We start from the raw sequence: 18,052 nt of genomic DNA on the forward strand, positions 1-18,052 counted from the left end.
TGGCATGTGAAGACTGAGGCTGCTGTAGTCAAGATGCCTGGAGGTCTTCAACCTCCTGCTTAATGGAGAAAGGTCCCTTTTTTGGCTCACGAGTATGTCTGGATTCAGACAAAATGGGGTTTGCTCCAATAAAACTTCCAGCCACCTTCCCTGCAGCCTTTTCTTCGTGCCTTTTGAACTTGGAAGCGGGACTGCTGCTCCTCGAGCACTGCTCTCCCCGCTGCTGAGTTTTCCTGTTTATTCTCCTTGCACGGGGTGGACTGGTGGAGCTCACACTGCCTTGGACGGAGCTGCAGAAGCTAAATGTAGCATCTGAAAGAGTAAAGAATCAGGATTAAATACGGCACAGCGCAGGCTGTGTGTCTGAGTTAAGGCCATTAATTCCAAGAAAGAAATGGCAGAGGTATGTGTTTCCAGGCCTGGGTTTAAGTGTAGCTGGAAGGAGAGAGCTACAGGGCAGCAGATAAAATATAACAGTGCTTCCAGAGCTCCCTGAAATACTCTTCCATCAAAATTAAGGAACATATAAACCCTGCAATCATCCTTGCTCTCTGCCAGCACAGGGGACGAGGCAGGTAACATCGCCATGTGAAGCCTGATCCAGCTCTGTCAGCATGAACACGGGGGAGGCACGGCAGAGCGACAGCTTGGGCTTGCTCATCTGAGATGTGGAGCAAGACCAAGCAGGGTTACTCGAGGGGGAAATTAAGAGGCAATGTTGCCACGCGTGTCCACACATTGCTCATAAAGCTGTTGATGTGGTGGTCTTGGCTCTGCGACAGTGATGTCCTGTGCGTGTCCTCAGCCCGTGACCGATGGCACCTTCTTCTGCCTCCCCTCGCCGTGCCAGCTGGCTGCGGAGGAGCACGGGCTGCATTTCCCACTGCCTGCAGATGATGGGGATGTTTCAGGTATAGGGAGGCCAGGCTGGCTTTCTGGGCCTTGTGATTTTTATTTTTATTTTTTTTAAGAGGTTTTCAAGGGCTGTTTAGTTTTGCTTTGAAAGGGTGAAGAGGGGAAAAAACAGCTTCCAGAAAAAAAACAACAGCCCAAGCTCCGGGAGCCAGCTCTTAGCATGAGAACCCGACCCACCCTAGGGGAGGGCTGTGTCAGATCACTGCATGCCCAAGGAGCAAGAATTCACTGCCTGCTGAAAAGCCACAGAACTCAGACCCTATTTGAAAGAGTAACATATTTGATATAAAAAAAAAAATAGCAAAACCAAAACAAAACAAAAAAAAACACCCGGCCAATAAAAAGCCTCAGACATACAGGATCCCATTCATGGTGGGAGGGATTTAGTGGAAGTATTTTCCTTCTTTAAGGTTTGGCACAGCCTTAAAGGAATCTCTTTAAAAGCTTCCAGAGCCGATTATATTTTGGATTGTGTTTCAAATCTCCCTTCCCCCACCACGTTTGGTGGGTCCTCAAACAAGTTCCCAGAATAAATTACACATAACGGTAGCGGGATTTTTTTTTTTTTTTTTTCTGAGGAGGAGGAAGGAATAAATGACACCAAATTCTGTAATGGAAAGAAAAAAAAAAAAAAAAGTGTATCGGAAACTGCTGCTGAGTGACTCATGCTGCTGGACAAATGGAACCTCACTCATCACTCCATCTTCATCCTCCTCCTCTGGTGAGAGAAAAAGTCTTGGAAAAATATCAGCACACTCCCCCCCCCCGCTCTGCTTCTTCTCCCGTGGCATCTGTACACAGGGAAGCAGTCCAAGCCACAGCGATGGCTTCATGTGCTTCTTGGGGCAGGCGTTTTTTGTTGTTGTTGTTGTTTGTTTTAATAGCCAACTAGGAAAAGCCTCCGAGGTGACCTTGGAAAAATGTATGCACCAAAGGAAAAATATTGGGGGGGTGGGGAGGGTGTTGGAGTCCTTGTGTGCTTTATGTTTGGAGGCTTTTTTCTTTTTTTTTTTTTCCTAATAATGTTTCTTCCAAATTTCCACTGAAATAAATTTGCAAGTTATTATTATTTTTTTTTACGAGTGGGAAGAGAGGGGAGGATGTGCCGTGCGAAAGGCAGAAAGAGCTGGGCACGGTTCCGACTTAAATAAATGCTGCGTCATAAAAGTATAAAGGATAGTGCAGGGGGAAGGGTGGGATGCACAAAATTGCTCTGTTTCTCCTCTCTTCAGGAGAGTAATTAGCATTTTTATGAAGCATATAAACTGTATACAAATCAAATATATTTTTATTACTATAAAATGGGGGAGGGGGCCCTTTTTTTTTTTCCCCCTGCCTTCCCAAAACATCTTCTGCAAATGTTTGGCACTGCTTGCCAGAAAGCCACTTAAAATGCATTTTTTGGATTGCCAGCTCCATCCAGCCCTGCTGTGGCCATGTAGAGCTGTTAGCCAGCACAGCCCCTGCCCAGCGAATGCCTTTTCAGTTGCAGGGCAGCTGGGTTTGAATGGGTAGATACTGTGGCTGTGCTCCACCTCACTGAAAAGCTTGCTCAAGGAGATGCCATGTCTTTTTGTTGTTCACCAACAGGTAACTGCTTTACTTCTCTCTCCAACCCCAGCTTTTGGGTTGACTTGAATTAAACTGAGCACTGACTGAAAATGGCCATGGAGATGTGCCATATTATGTTCTGTCATGCTTTTTGTGGTTTCTCCACAGATGAGGCAGTGGCCACCCCATGTAGCCTCTTTCAGTACTCCTACTTCCCTCCGTCCAGCACCATATGCTCTTCCAGCCCAGCTTTGCTCATCAACACCCCAATCTTGCACATCATGGTGTCTGGAGGAGCCCCCAGGAGGCTGGATAGGAGCGGTGACACCTTTGGGATTACCACAAGCCAACTGAGGAAGTGGGACAAGGGCACTGTTCATTGCCCAAGTGACTCCCTGCAGAGACTAGCACACAAACCCTGCCCCTCGATGAGATATATCCCCTCCTTTTGTTGGCACCTTGGAGCTCCTTCCCCATCCACAGGCTTTCATGGATTTTCAAGCTCCATCCCCATCCTATTCCATACATGGGTGAGGCAACAACCAGCCCAACTCTGCACCCCAATACCTGTGGGCAGCCCCCCCCAGCTGCCTTCCCAGGCTGAGCCTGTGAGCAATTGCCGGGCAAAAAATGACTTTCAGCTGGACTGTGTTAAGCATGGGTGGTGCTGCCCTGAGCGATGGCTGCAGGGAGTGGTGGCTCTATTTAAGGCAGTATCTGCCAGCCCCCTCTGGGCTATGGGTGGTGGGGGTAGCTGTGTTGGGGGTGATGTCCTTGGTGCCATCCTGTGGCCTCCAGGAGTGGTGTGCCTGTGCTGGTGGCCCTGGAGAAATCTTCCTGACTGTAAGTGAGAGGCCTCCTCTGCTTTCACTCCCCCTACCTCTTTCCTTTCCCTCATTCCACAGGAAAGCAATCATAGTATCAAGTGTTTCCTAATAACTTTTTAGGTTGATGACTAATTTTTTAGCCATGCTGAATGAGGGGTGTAATAGTTTGACATTAAGGCCTGCTGTGAAGTAGGTGCCTGAATGAGAAAGGCACCAGTGAGTTTGCAGCAGGGAGGCTTTTGAAATATCCCAGTTTCAGTAAAACCTCCATTGAGCATTTGCGTGCCTTGGAGGCAGAAACCAATCCATTGCTAGGTAGGAACCCATAAGAAAATGAGCTTTGCTGGAGTTAATGTCTGTGGCCTTGCCTTGCAAGGGCAGAGGGAGGCCAGAGCAGTTGCCTTTCAAAGCCCTCCTCCTACCCTGGGGAAAGGCATTGGGTTTCACTTTGGGCTTTGCAGACAGGCCCCAACTGAACCGGAGGCCTTGTGGGAAGCACAAGGAAGTCAGATGTGGATTTGAATCCCCAAATTCCTGTCCTTTGCAAGGAGTTAGCTGAGTGCTGAACTGCTAGGCCCCATGCTTTTGGCCCCAAATGGGCACCGTGAGCTCCTGGCAGGTCTGTGCTGGGCCTCTCCTGCTGCAGTTCCCCATAAAAATGTAGGCTGGCGGGAGGAGTGAGCCAGAACAGGATGAAATCAGTTTTCTGTACGGATCAGCTGATGCGCTGTATAAAATGCAGGTCTAGGTTTCGAACCTAGAATTTTCTTTAATAACAAACCAGGGTCAATGAATGTAAAGCCTCATGCGGAGCCTTTTACTGTGTTAGTCATAGCTTGAATCCTTTATGTTCCCTCTTCTAATGGCAAGTATTATCCAGCAAGCCTTGTTATAGTGTGGTCTTTGGAGGGTGTGGAAGTTGGTAATGATGGTGTCTGAATGCTGTTCCAGGGATCGCTGCTACAATTCACAGCAGATAATAAGAGCCACAGCCAGACAGATAATAGAACTGACTGAGACCCATTTATTGCTAAGAGACTGTCTGAATATTTGTACATAGCTTGAGCCACCCCACCCTCCTTCATCACATTTCCTGGGAAAAGGGGGGAGGGGGGAAAACAGGGCTAAAACAAAACAGAAGCCTAGGGCAGAACAGGGAGGAAAAGACAGATTTGCAGACTCTGATGCATTTATAGTGGTTTTTATGGCCCTTGTCATAACTGAGCCGGAACAGTGGAGATTGCGAAGGTATTTGCTGCCTGCCTCTACATGTGGAGGTGTGGGAAGACCGTGGGGAGCAAGCAGTGGACTGGGATGGGAGCTGACCCCAGCCTGTCTGAAGCTTAGGGTGCCATCTGATCACAATTCCCTGTCCTGTCACACTGAGCAGTGTGGTGGGAGGCTTCTCTGATGGGCTGCAGGAAGAGCCCAGAGTCAGGGTTATTATTAGCAATCAGGATAGGAAGGCTTGGCCTACTGCAGAGCAGCATAGTTCATTGTCACTTGCAGTTTTCTTAATTTTCACATCTGTTGGCATGCTTAGGCCTTCCAGAAGTTGTTTGGAGAGGTAATTTGTGTGCTGAAATATACATCTGTCATTCAAGTTACTTGGGGTTTTGGTATTTGACTGACAACCTCTCCCCTTTCCTTGTCTGGGAAGTACTAGCAGCTCTTAAGGAGCAGAAAAAGCTGGTTCTCTGCTTTCTAGGGAACTTTCTAGCGTGGTGCTTGTGCATGTGGAAGGTAAAGAACTTCTACTTCCTATTCCTGATGACCGCACCATCTTTCAAGAGGGCCTGTGGCTGTCTTAGCCCCTTTCTTATGCCTGGTGCTGACTCTGTTCAATGTCAGCTGTTCCTAGGATGCTTTTGGTGAGGAGCAAAGTACAGGAAAGGGCACGCCTACAAAGGTGCTACTGATGATGCCACCTCTTCCTGCTTTATCGAGATGGTGGAGAAGTGATGCTGTAGTGCTTCTATTAGTGTTTCCAGCCCTGAGGAAGGACCATGGTTGAGTAGGTTGATGAGAGCAGCTTTGTGATTTGACAGATCACTAGTGACATCCCAGCAAACCTGGCCTCGCTAATGGAGGAGCTGACACCCTGATGGAAGGGGACAGTGGGCTGCCAGAGAGCTCCCTGTCAGCCTGCTGAGTAATAACTGGCCATCCTCTCAGACTGGCTTGGCTCCCTGAACCCTTTTGTCAGCGCAAGTTTGGTAAAAGCCTGTAAGTAAATTCAGCATTGGCCCCTCCTTACTCTTTGCTTTGAAATGCTTTGCTCATACTGTTGTGTACATGTCTGTGAGCCCATGATCTGATGTCCTCATGGCTCTCAGATGTTAGAGCTGCTCAGCTGGTGTGGTGTCCTTGCCAAGTCTGTCTGCTGTGGCCTTTCATTTTTATGATCTGCCTCTTGTTGCCTTCATCCCTGAGGTGCTCAGGCCTTTTTTTTTTTTTGCTGAACAAACAGTTCATTATTAGGGTTTCTTGTTTTGTTCCATGGAGATCGCTGGGTTTTCTTCAGTAGTGGTCTGAGTTAGACTTGTGTTGGTGAGAGAGAGTCAACTGTGCTTTGATATGCAAACATGTATATGGTGCAAGTCTGTCTCCACCATGTGTCTGCATGGTGTGCTGTCAACTAGTGATTGCAAGCATGCAAATGAAGGGTTTTTTCAGCTGGTTGGAAAAGATCTTGTCTTGGAGAGCCTTTCCTCTTGTGAGACTTCCCCTGGGAGGTTACTTGGAATTGGGCTTTTGGTAGCATCAAATACTGGTTTTGAAGCATTTCACAAAGCTTTTATGGAAGGAGGAGGGGTGAGATTTTTATTCTACACTGTAAACATAATGCCAGAACTTGGGGCCTGCTTACCTGGTCTTAAACCTTTTAGATGAAAGAACTACAGGGTAGGTGTTAAGAAAACTGGACTTGCTCCGATATTAAGAAATATGTTCATCAGAAAAGACACAAGTTGTGTTTTTTTTTTAAAAAGAACTTTTCTAAGATATTGTTACTTTAACTGAAATCTGCAATTTAGGTAGTGGATGTTCCTTGACTTCAAGGTCCCCTTACTGAATTCTTTCTCATGCATTTAGGCTCACTTATCAGAAGTTCTTCATAGTTCTCAGCTCTTAATTTTAGGTTGAGCAGGTATTTATGTGAAGGGAAAAGGAATGTCTGGAATTGTGTCCAAAACGAATGACTATAGGGTTTAAATGTCATTTTGGTGAGAAGAATCTCTGTCCTAGAGGAATGAGTTCTAGGAACTCCAGCATTGAAGCTATGCATGACAAAGAATTACTAAGATGTTTTTCAAAGGCTGTGCTCAGGCTCTCTGGAGATTAGCTGTTTTCTTTCCATCTTTTGGAATCACAGTGATCTGACTCTGCCATATTAGGAGCTGGTTGCTCTTTCCCAGTAATTTCACATAGATATTGTGGTGCCTTGTGCTTCCAAATCACTGGGGCATTTTGCAAGTTTTACTGTTAGGCACTTAAATCTAGGCTCAGCAGGAGGCAAAGAGCAATTTTATTTAAGGCTTGGGAACTGGGGAGGGTTGAGGTCACCTAACTAACCCTCCAACAGATGGATGATGTTCAGACCATGCTTTCCTAGTGACCAGGAAGACCTGAGCTCTAAATGCAGTTGGGACTATGGTTAAGCTGTAGACCACGGGCTGGTTTTTGTGTCTTGCTTTCTTCATTGAGGAATGGGTGAATTGGTTCTTGGGCACACAGTTCCTACATGCCTGGGGCTGTCAGAACAGACATGTCCTACCTATTCCTGTGGTGTTTTTTTATTTCAGATCAAGTTTCTCCAAAAGAAGGGAGAAGAGCATTGGGGGCTAAGCAAAGGGCATTGTCCTGTATGGTTTTTCAGTTCAACCCCGAAATAGCATGAAACAACTGTAAGCATTAATGCAGCTAAGGTTTCCTGGCAAAATTCAGTGTTTTGTTTTTTTTTTTTTTTAAGACTGATAGTCATGCTTAAATCCTTCATGTACAAGATCTCTTCTTCAGCCATACCTTGCCTCTGCTCTCCCTATACAATGAGTGTAATGCTGCTCTGACAGCGAAGTGAGAATTCATTAGCATCACCATAACTAATACAAAAGTAGGACAAAATACTGGTTGAAATCCAAGACCCAAGCGTGAACTTGCCTGCAGAGATGCTCGAAAATGCTGCGTAAAATATGGCTGCCTGGAGAGTTGGACATGACCACCCAGGAACTCCCTCTGTGTATTGTGCCCCGAGTTCCTAACTACAAAGCTTTTCACTTGTATTGTCTACCAAATGCATGTGTAGTTTGAAATATCTGAAAATCATCTCCTGATTTAATTGGCCTGAAAGAAGGGTCTGTTCATTTTGTTATAGATCTGACAGATGTCTCAAGTGTGAAGAATAAGCAGGAAGCTTATAAGGCATATATGATGAATTCCAAACACCACTGTTTTGCTTTCCCCCATCAACATAATAGATATAAACTAGTATTTGGACTAGTTTGACAAATTAATTTGAATTTGTACTTTCAGAAGCCACAATGATGCGTGGAGTCAGCGTGTGAAGAATCAGGGCCTATTAACGCTCTTCTGCTCTGGTCTTGCAGGTTTATTGGACAGTTATACAACACTTCAAGGTCTTTCATCTTTTTCTGCCTGTCCATTTACATCAAGCCCAAGAGAGCAGAAAAAGCTGTCACTAACCAGCAAGCTGCGTGAGGGAAGCCAGGATGCAATGACTTGTGAGTAAACAGCAAGAAAACCAGTCTATAATCAAAGCCTGCCCAAACTGTCCTATGGAACGCTTGCATATTAATGCTCTGAAGTTGCTTACCTTGCCTGTGCAATGTGGTCTATAGTATGACCCGCTGAACTGCTTATCCTCTGCCTCTGCTTCAGATTTGCACCTCACTGTCTGTAGCTTTCAGCCCTGATTGCTCTGGGCACCAATGGCCTTGCTGCTCGAGTCCTTCTGACCATCTCTTTACTCTGGAAGAGGCACTGGGAGAGCCACTCATGTTGCCAGTGGCTGGGAAATGATGGGGATACCAAGAAATTAAATAGACTAGAAGACAGCCTGTCTTCTTGCCAATGTAGAGTGGCAATGTGTGAGCAATAGTGTTGTACGTGTTGTACAAAACAGGATGAGGGTTTTCCTGGCAGGCTTTTCCTCATAGCTCCTTTCAAAAACACTACCTTTCCATTGGGAACAGACAGTTAATATCTACCTTGCAGTCATTAAGCTTTTTTGCAGCTGTACTAGAACTTGCTGCTTAGAGACCTTTACAAGCTGGTATCTTGTATGTGGTGATACTTAAAGATATTTTCATTCCCAAACTCAGCCAACCATTTAGCTTTACTCTTGGAAGCTGTGTAGTTCTGGAGGAGGACTTGGCCCTTCTGCTGCTCAATTCCACAATACTGACTCAGCCTTAGGTTTAGTCCAAGTCTGTGTCTTGTGATGACCAGGAAGAGGGATCTGGCTACCAGAAACTGTAGCGAGGTAGTCCTAGATGACCATAGAAAAGATGCAGCCATAATTGCCAGAACTTGCAGCACAGTCCAGCTGTGATACCCACCCTATAAGGCCAAGTAACTTTACTGCATCCTGATCTCAGCCTCTGTTTCTAATCTGGGCTAGGTGACTTGGCTTGCTGGAGTACTGGAGATAACTCAAAGGTCTTGGGATAAATCTTATTGATTACTGTATACAGCTATGAGTAATAGAGGTATTGGCAGTACCCATACAGCTCAAAAAGGAAAGATCCCAGCCTCTTGTCTAAAAATACAATCAATTGTCCAGTTCTTACAGCCAGGAAAAGGTTTCACGATCCTGGGTGGGTCTAGAGTTTACTTAATCTCTGTCTTCCCCTGCTGCTAGGGTAAGGCAGGCTTAACACACTATTGCTCTGATCTGTTTGCCACTTGACTTCCTGTGACTCCCCCAAAGAGTGAAACTCCTGTTTGGTTGCTAACTGAAAAAACTGCAGTGAGGGTCTCTTGTTACAAGCTTTGAGATTGATCAGCTACTAGCTATAGGAAAAGCACTGGCCGAGGAAAAACCAGAAGTCTGCTAGCCAGGAAATATCCCTGTATAGGAAAGGAACTTCTCAAATTGTTTTAGATCCTCAGATGGTATTAATGGGCCTGGTTCCATGTTTTGGGAGAAAGGTACACTTGAAAATAAACCCAACTGTAAAGGACAGAAAGAACTTGGTCGTGGTAGCTTAGATTCTCCTCTTATGAACAATGTGAAACATCAGGAGAACAGGAAGCTCTCCCAGGGGTAATCCCATCCAAGATTTAGCTGCCTCTGAATTAACCAAGTCCCCAAGCAGTCTGATACCACAGGATGCAGATGTTTTAGTTCTGGCAAGTAGCATGAAACTACAGGCCAAGATTATGCTAAAATTTTCTTTTTTTTTTCTTTCATACAAGTTTAAAAAAAAAAGGCAAGATTAATGCTCACCCCAACTATAAGCCTTGTTTAGAAATGTGAATGGGTGTATGTTCTCCTGCTGGCTTGGTAATTTGGTAGATGTTAACACAATGTAAATAGAGCACAAATACAGTTTGGCGTGGTGTTTACAAGGACATATGGGAACTATCATTTTTATGCAACCTAGTACTGGATTTAGTGCTTCTGAAGGGCTTCTGCTTTGATTGTGTGTGAGCTAGGCTATAGTGTGAATGAATTACGAGGGGAAGCAAAACTTGTATGCCTTGTAAACATGGCGAAACTGAAAGACCCAGATAGGTGAATAAATGCTGTTCTAAGCAAATATAAAAGAGCAAATAGAAAGAGAGCAAATCTAAGGTCAGATGGTGAAAGCTTAGAAATGGGGGGCTGTTTCCCATCCTGCTTACAAAGATTTGAGAACACTTCTCTGTCATGCCATAGGGAGACCCATTGCTGACACTGCTTGTTGGTCTAGACCTGTTCTGGCCCAGAAGAGAGGTGGGCTGCCAGCCACAGATGCTACAATGAGCCTGTGTTAGCTGCTAGTGATTTGCTTGTGCAGCAGAAATGTTGGACATCTGCTGTCAGCCAGAGCAAAAACCTAGGAATGCAAGTATGAAATGCACTGCCTGAATCAAAAGCTGCCACAATCTTAATTTACTGCATATGGGATCTTTAGACCAGCAGGGGCTCCCTGACCTTTGTTAATATAGCATGTTGCAAAGCATCTCTCCATATCCCATGACAAAAGATGAGTGTATGTACGCGAGGCAGAATGCCAGTGAAGGCTTCCCAGCGTTGCTGTGGGAGGGTGTTTGCCAAGAGAGGATGGCTAGATGATACTGAGGGTGTACCAGGTCCTAAACTGCAGGAGGAAAAAGGACTAACGAGTTATTTACATAATGGTTGCTGAAATCTGACTTGGAGGAGATTCCGTTCTGTTCCCAAAGCTGGCAATTGGTCTGGCTTTGGGTGAGAAAAACAAACCAACTGAGGCTGTGGGAGGCTTCTCAGCACTGGGAGGAGTCCTAGCATGCCCCCCACGTGCTCATCTATGCCAAAGGTTGTTTGCTACTCCTTCTGTCCAAGGTGAAACATTTTGGGTGCTCAAGCTCGTGGGTCAGGAGGAGGAGAAACCTATTCTCTCGTGGCTCATGCCACAGCTGGAGCAATTCAGAGACAAGTCCATTATTCAGTCCTATGCCTGCAAGGGACAAGAGACGATCATTAGGAAGGGTGACAACACAGGGTTTTCATTAGGCAAAAGGAAGGTTTCATGCAAAGCCAAGTTACTTTCATTGCTATGGAGGCTTCATGGCACTCCACTTCTTGGGTGTGGGCTCAGTCCCCCCATTGAGACTTGTTTATTCCAGAGCTCAGTAGGTTTCTGGGAAGTGCTGTAATAGCTGGGAGGAGATCCCATGGAGAGGGTGGATTCTCTCGGACACATGCTGTTTAACAATGCCACTGTCTGCAGAAGAACAAAAAATAAACAATGCAAAATCCCTGCCGTAAACCATGCAGTGTGCACAAACACTGAAACGTTGAATAGCCTCTCAGAAGGCAGCTAGTGCCAAGCAGCTTTACTGCTAATGTTTATTGTGGCGGAGGAGCTAGAACCAGCTCTTCAAACGAGACCAATATTGGCAATTCATAATGGGTTAATGGTCTCTGCAACTGAAGCTGAAGTATAATGGTTCTTGGTGAAATGGGGGAAACATCTGTAGAAAGCGAGTTTGGAAGCAGTAAAAACTGCAATGAATTAATTTGATTTTTATTCAGATGTCTCAGGCAGGGAGAGCTGAAGGCCCTATTTGAATAGCTGTTGCAATTGCATGTAATAAAAGCTGAAGGATTGTCTCCAAGGACAAATCATCTAAGCACCAGGCAAAAGAAACAGGTGAAAGCAGTCAGATGGATGGGAGCAGAGCATAGCTGGAAGGGCTCGGAGTGACTGAGAGCCTCACTGAGCAGTAGGGTCTGGTGTGAGCACATCAAGTGGTGGTGGGGATGTCCTGTGTGTGTTTTTGAGGGAGGCTGGGGTTCTTTGGACTAGCTCTGCTTTGGAGGACCAGTCCCTAGGGCTGGCTGTTGGGAGCTGGAGTGCGTTAGGTGTGCTGCTCTGTCACGTATCTCCCTCTCTGGCTTCATCTGCAAGGAATCCAGGCTGCATCCTCCAAGATCACCCTGGGGTGTGAACCAAAGCGCAGTAAGGCCCTGCTCACTGCAGAGCCGTGCCACTAACTGCCTAGGTGGGGGTGACTCTCATTTAGCCTGTACTCATCAGTCCCAACCACTTGCAAGGTCACTTCGTGCTGAGAGGAGAACACTGCTGTGTTTTTTCTGAATGAATTGTAAACATGGGTTTTCCCCAGAGGAGCCAGGTCATTCTAAAATAAGATAAACACCACCGATGCTAATTGCAATGGAAAACAGAGCAGCTTCTGCTGAGCTGCTGTGTGCTGTCCCTGAGCAGGGATCCAGCAGAGCAGCTGGGTTCCAGGAGAGCTCTGGAAGATAGGAAAGATGCTCAGAATGGACCAGTGTCTTCTGGACTTGGAAGCAGATTCCAGCTATGGTTATTTTTGTTCAGGGGATTTAAAGAGCTGGTGGCAGTTGAAGAAAAAAGTGAGGCTGTGAGCTCTGGGGCCTGTTTTCTTTTCACTAATATATCCTGTAGTGCAGCTTGGTATCAGTGATGGCTCTTTTCTCCAACTTTTCCTAGCATGTGAGACCCACTGAAGGTCATATGAGGAAGTGGATGGTTTATGACAGGAGGGGGCTGCAGTCCCCAGCTGGCTCTCCACTGGGGCACGTTCCCAGCTGAGCACAGCTCAGGGTAGGTGGTGGGTGGAACTGGATGGGGCCTTGGTGTTGTGCTGCATTTAGGTGACAGGCTGGTCGCTCAGCACCTCTTATAATAATAACCACTAAGAGAACCCTCAGAGGTGAGTGAATGAAGATGCTTTTCCCTGAACAGCAGTAACACAGCCTAACCCTTCTGCACCAGTGGGTAGTAAGTACAGTGGCAGCGATTTCCAGCAGGTCCAAGTTCTAAACTTGGCTATAAGAAGCTCTCAAAGCATAGTGCTACATCTTTGAGCTCTTCTGCTCCTCCCTAGCAGCAGGTGCTGTAGTGATTAGAGCTCTGAGAGTGAAGATGTAAAAGCCTGCAGCTGCTGCAGGTGACTGGAGCTGTTCCTTATGTCAGGCATTTACAACCTGGTGCAGGGTTACACTTCTACCAGGGAGTGCAGTGAGCATTATCCCAAGGCCCATGAGTGCGATCCAACGGCTTCCAGAGCTTGTGCCCTTCTTGCCAAGCAGAGTCTGTATTGGCTCCATTGCAAACTGAGTCCTGGAGTGAAAATAGAAAAAAAAAGTCATGAGGACCCTTCTGGACCTGACTTGCAAGCACAGGAATCCATTCTGTTTGTCCTGCAAGCTCTCCAGCAATGAAGAAGCAAATGCCAGCTTGGAAGCAGTGTGATCCCTCTCTTCTGTCTTGCCAGAGGGCAGGCTGATGCTGCTGCCTTGCTCCAGTTGTGCTCTGAGCTTGCTACCAAGGACAACCATTCACATATTTGAGGAAAGCCTTGGTAAGCCAGAGCAACGTACCTTTGAAATCATGTTATATAAGCTTTTGATAGCTCAAGAACTAGAGATGTCTGGATGGATCGGAGGATCAAAAAGTCCTTGAAGTACATAGGGTTATTTGGCCTTACAGAACAGACCAAATTCTAGCTATTTTAGGAGTAGATGTCTCTCCTTTATTCTTTTAGGTACCCCTTTGCTGAGCTATTAGGCATGCCTGACAGTCTGGTGCACAGAATACCTTGCAGAACTAGGAGAATCTTATCTCCTTCCAAACACCAGGGAAGTGAGACAGGCTAAAATCCACATCCTCAAAGGAATGTAGATTTGTAATTTGCACTGAAGACTGGTGGAGATAGCAGCATTTCCCTAGGGTTAGGGTTAAGCTGATTGACTTTTCTGGTATATAAGCGTGTAATTGATTATCTTGGAGGCTCTGAGGCTACGCACTTTCCTTAGATCGTGTCTGTAGGGGTGCATGGAAATGAGCCTGTGTCTCCTGAGCCACACTGTGCTCTTGCTCAAGTCACTGCTGCTGCCCATGACAGCATTTCTTACCCTTGCCTCTGGATCGGTTGACTTCGGCTCTGTCTGTGGGAGCCGGGTGGGAAAGCCATCTGATTTGGGGGAAGTTATTATAGGGCTCTCCTTTCAGACGCCAAACACAAGACCCTTCTCTCTCGCTGCTGCTCCTGCGTTTTCAGCTGCACGGTTTGGCGAGCCTGGGCCAGCCTCGCCTCTCCTTGCCTAACCCCTTGCAAGCAGCCATGAATTTTTGAAAAGGGCTCGGGCTTGCTCTGCCAGCACTCCTCAGCTTCGCCTCGCTTTCCTCCCTGCAAGCCACACCGAAGCAGCGCTTCTCCCTTCTCTGGGAGGGGGGGGAAAAGTAGGTCATGGTGTCACGTAAGGCAGCTGAGCGTTAATACAGAGCCGGGCGAGTGGAGGGGAAAAAAAAAAAAGCCCTCGGATTGGAGATGAACGCCCAGCTGTGAGGGATAACCAGGGCTGAAAGTATTCAGCAGGGAGCGCGGTGGCAGCAGGTGACAGCGCCCAGTGCCACCAGCCCGGCTGCTGCTGCCCGGGGACCTGGTAGGCACCTACCGAGGCTGCTCGGAGTGCCCTCTGCTGGCACAGGTGAGTCCTGGTCATCCCCCAAATCTTGCCTTTTGCAAGCCGGGGTGGTGCTTTTTTTTTTTTTTTTTAATATAAAAAATCCCTCCGCAGTTCAGCTCAAATAGGCAATGCAGAAAGCATGAGACACGCATGGAAAATCAGCTTTCAGCGGTCCAAAATCCTTAGTTGCAAATCTTTTTTTTTTTTTTCCTCCTGAATTTTACAGATTTATGAGTCCCTCGGTTTATTTCAGCTATTTTTTGCCAAATTAACATATGAAAAAGGAGGTTTTTTTATGTGCTCTTGACTCTCGCCCAGCATTACTCACCAGGCCTGGAATAGATCTGTTTGAAAGATGGGCACAAGTCTTGCCTTATCTGAGGCAGCATTTCAAGATACCTCGTGTTTAAGGAGAGGCATTCAGGTCTGGAGGTTTGGCTTCTGCGTTTACTGGCTTGGGATACCATTCAGAGTTCAGGTGTGGATGGTGATCTTGGCTGCTTCCCTAATTAATGGTTTTAACCCATTTCTTAACAAAATAAACAACAAAAAAAAAACAGACTTGCCTTTTAAGTGTTTCAAAGGAGTGCCTGCTGAAAGAGTTTGGGGTCCTAACCTTGCTGTAAGCTTGGAGGCACAGTAATTTTCTCATTTTTGTCAGTCTGCTTACAGCATGGCTGTTGTCACTCAGGATGGATTCACTTTGAATTTGCCTTTGGCCAAGGCATGCTGCAGGTCTCCCTGTCCTTCAGAGCACATTTGGCAATGGGAAAAAGAAGGCTCAAACTGTCAAGGCCAAAACCTAGGCTCCTCTTTCAGTCTGGAGTGCCTGATTATCTCTAGTTCTGTTTGCAAGAACCCCAAGTTTTCTCTGGAGGACTGGTATTTAAATGCTGCTCAGAGCTCCCACCCTCTGACTCCAAGAGCTTCCTCGGCAACTTGGAGCAGAGCAAACCTCTTGTGCCCAGGGGTTGGGAGCTGAACAAGATGAAATCCTCTTTTTTCCACTCTTTCTTGCTAATAAATAGTGCTGGTAGAGCGCAGTCAAGGAACCTCCTGGCATTATTAACACTTGCTGCTGCCTGACCATTCATAGGGAAACTAGTGCTAAAATCCTGTGTCTAAAATGTCCTTGATGCCTCCATCTTTTCCTGCTTTTCAGCCTACTCACTTTTCCAAATGCTTGGAAGTGTTGGTGGCTGGTGCAGGCAGCAGTCTCTAGTCTAATCAAGGTTTTTGCCTGCTGCTGGCTCAGTGGCATGGGTTTTTGAAGTTAGTTTTCAAATAGGTCTGCCTAGAAAGAGCAGGATTCAGGAGGGTGCCATCAGCTAATAGGCACAGGCCAGAGATCCACGGCCAGGCACTTTGCAGACAGGCCATGTCTGGTGGTTGAGCTTGCCCGTGGCATGCAGCAAGTTCTCCCAACCAGAGTGAGAACCTCAGCGGTGCCAACTGTCAATTATGCCTCCCCTGTTAAAAATAAATGTCCTATGTTTGAACTGGCTGACTTAGAATTCTAGCCCTACTCTGTGCTTGTAAAAAAAATCTGAGCTTCAAGGCTCTCTGAATGCTGTGCAGGCATTAGCAAGCTTTGATGCCCCTTGAAGGCTGCCTGGGAAGTAGGATTAGTCTCATTCCAGCCATGGAGGGCACAAGAGGTGAAGGGATGTTGCTGCCCACCTCCGTCCCCATGTGTGCATTCTTGGCTTCTGCTGCCATGCTCGATGTACCTGCCAGCTTTGTGCCTCTTCTCCCAGCAGCACTGCTTGTCCTTGAGTTCCCGATCTGATTTATTAGAGGAAACTGAACCAGCACACAGTGCTCACCTATGTAGGCAACTGTTGCCTTCTCCCATCTGCTATTTGTGAGCTTGAAAACAACTTGCTGAAACATTGAGGCATGAGATGGACTTCTTGAGACATAGTGGCTCAGTTGGAGTTGCCAAAATTTGGTGTATTATGCTCGCCAAATGCATGCTATTTTCATCTCTTGCTATTTGGAAGCACTGTGTGGTTTGTGTGGCTGCTCCATCTCGTGAGACTGGGAGATGGGAATGGTGGTGTTTGGGATGAGTTGGGGTTGGTGAGTGGGATGGAGAGAGCCTTTGGGAAGCAGCAGTAGCTGAAATGATATCAAAGCACAGGTGATGTTCATGTTGCTTACCCAGAGGTCTCCAGGCTGTCCCTGATTATATTCAAGGTTATAAATCCTATCAGGTTACTGAATTGGGTGCAACCAAGACAAAAATGGCTTTAATGTTTCTTTTAGTACCTTACATTATTAATCAAAAACATGTTTTAAAGCTTGGCTGGTGTCACTTTTGATTTTAATCTTTTGTTCCTGGTGATCAGGAGGCATTCTGATATTCAAGACTTCAACTTTGCAGGGGGCTGTTTGCTAAATCAGTTTTTTATTAATTTTTTCTCTCCTTTTTAAATGCTAAGAGTCGCAACAAATCGTACCATCAACTGTTGGATTGGATTCCAAATTCTGCAGTTGGTTCCATTTGTTACAATGGGTGTAACTAATTGCCTGGATCCAAGCACAATTAGATGAATCTAGATCATAACTCTAGGAGTTGCACCCAAAATATGAAGCTCATTTGCCTTTATCCTCCAGTTCCATTGAATAACAATAGTTGGTATTAGCCTTTCCTGTTGAAAAATCTATTTTGACCCACCATTAAAAAAGGCTGCTGAAGCATAGAAAGAAAAAACAAACTGCGTGGGAACAGCGCATCTTTGCAAGCTTGCCTGACTGAGGTGGTGGATGCGGGTAGCTATACGTGCCTCTGGAAACTTGCAAACAATTGTTTTTATTTTTTTTGCCTAATGCCCTGGCTTTTGTATTGTAATCCACATTAGACTGTTTTTGTTACCTGTTTTGACTCTACCCATTGTGAAGTGCATAATAGTAGTTCTGTACGTTTTTCTCTGGACAGCAGCTTAACCATTGCTTGTGCTGAATAAGAGCCACAGCTAGTGAGTCTTGGGATGAATCTGGGGTTAATGCTTCTATTCTGGTGCATAAAGTACGAAGACTTCTTAATATCTACCTTGAGTCTGGGTTTGGTTTTCTTTGTGCTGGGGCTGCTGGCCGAGGAGCCATCTCAGGACAAGCTAGAGCACAATGCTGCTGTCCCTTGAGTAAGGAAGAAAGCTTAACCTAAATGTTCTGTGCTACGCAAATTTTCGGTTTGATGCTGAAACAGTGATTCTGAAACAGAATTAAAAGTTCTGCCCTGCTAAAATTAAAAACCTGCGCTCATGAGTAACCCTATGGTGAGACTGTTGAATGACTTATTTGCTTTTTTGGGTCTGATTCATAAAAATGGGCCCAGAGGAAATAGGAAAACATGCAATTCATAATAACCTCTCCAGAGAATAGTTTGTTTCTTTTTCTCCTCCAGTGGTATTGTCAGGCTTCGGCGTACTTAAAAACAGACTTGGCACAAAGCATAGATATGTTGGTGAAAGGATGGAGAGAGGTTCCCCCCCCTTAAACAAAGGATGATGATGATGACTTCCAATGAAACCCCCTTAAATTGGGATTCTTTTCAATGTCTGCTGTAGTTTTGAAGAGCTTTGTTTGCCTA

General features: G+C 46.0%; 1 long non-coding RNA gene across 5 annotated transcripts in view; it reads left to right on the forward strand.

Moving 5' to 3' along the window:
- The first annotated feature begins 1,500 nt into the window (after positions 1-1,500).
- LOC137861080 (uncharacterized) overlaps positions 1,501-18,052 on the forward strand; it is a 116,641-nt gene continuing 100,089 nt past the window's right edge. For all 5 annotated transcript variants that reach the window (XR_011099361.1, XR_011099362.1, XR_011099364.1 and 2 more), the window contains exons 1-3: positions 1,501-1,636; positions 2,635-3,309; positions 7,898-8,032. This is a non-coding gene — a long non-coding RNA (uncharacterized lncRNA). The remainder of the gene's footprint in view (positions 1,637-2,634; positions 3,310-7,897; positions 8,033-18,052) is intronic.

This window comes from Anas acuta, chromosome 9 (assembly GCF_963932015.1).
Source record: "Anas acuta chromosome 9, bAnaAcu1.1, whole genome shotgun sequence".
In the NCBI taxonomy this organism is placed as follows: domain Eukaryota; kingdom Metazoa; phylum Chordata; class Aves; order Anseriformes; family Anatidae; genus Anas; species Anas acuta.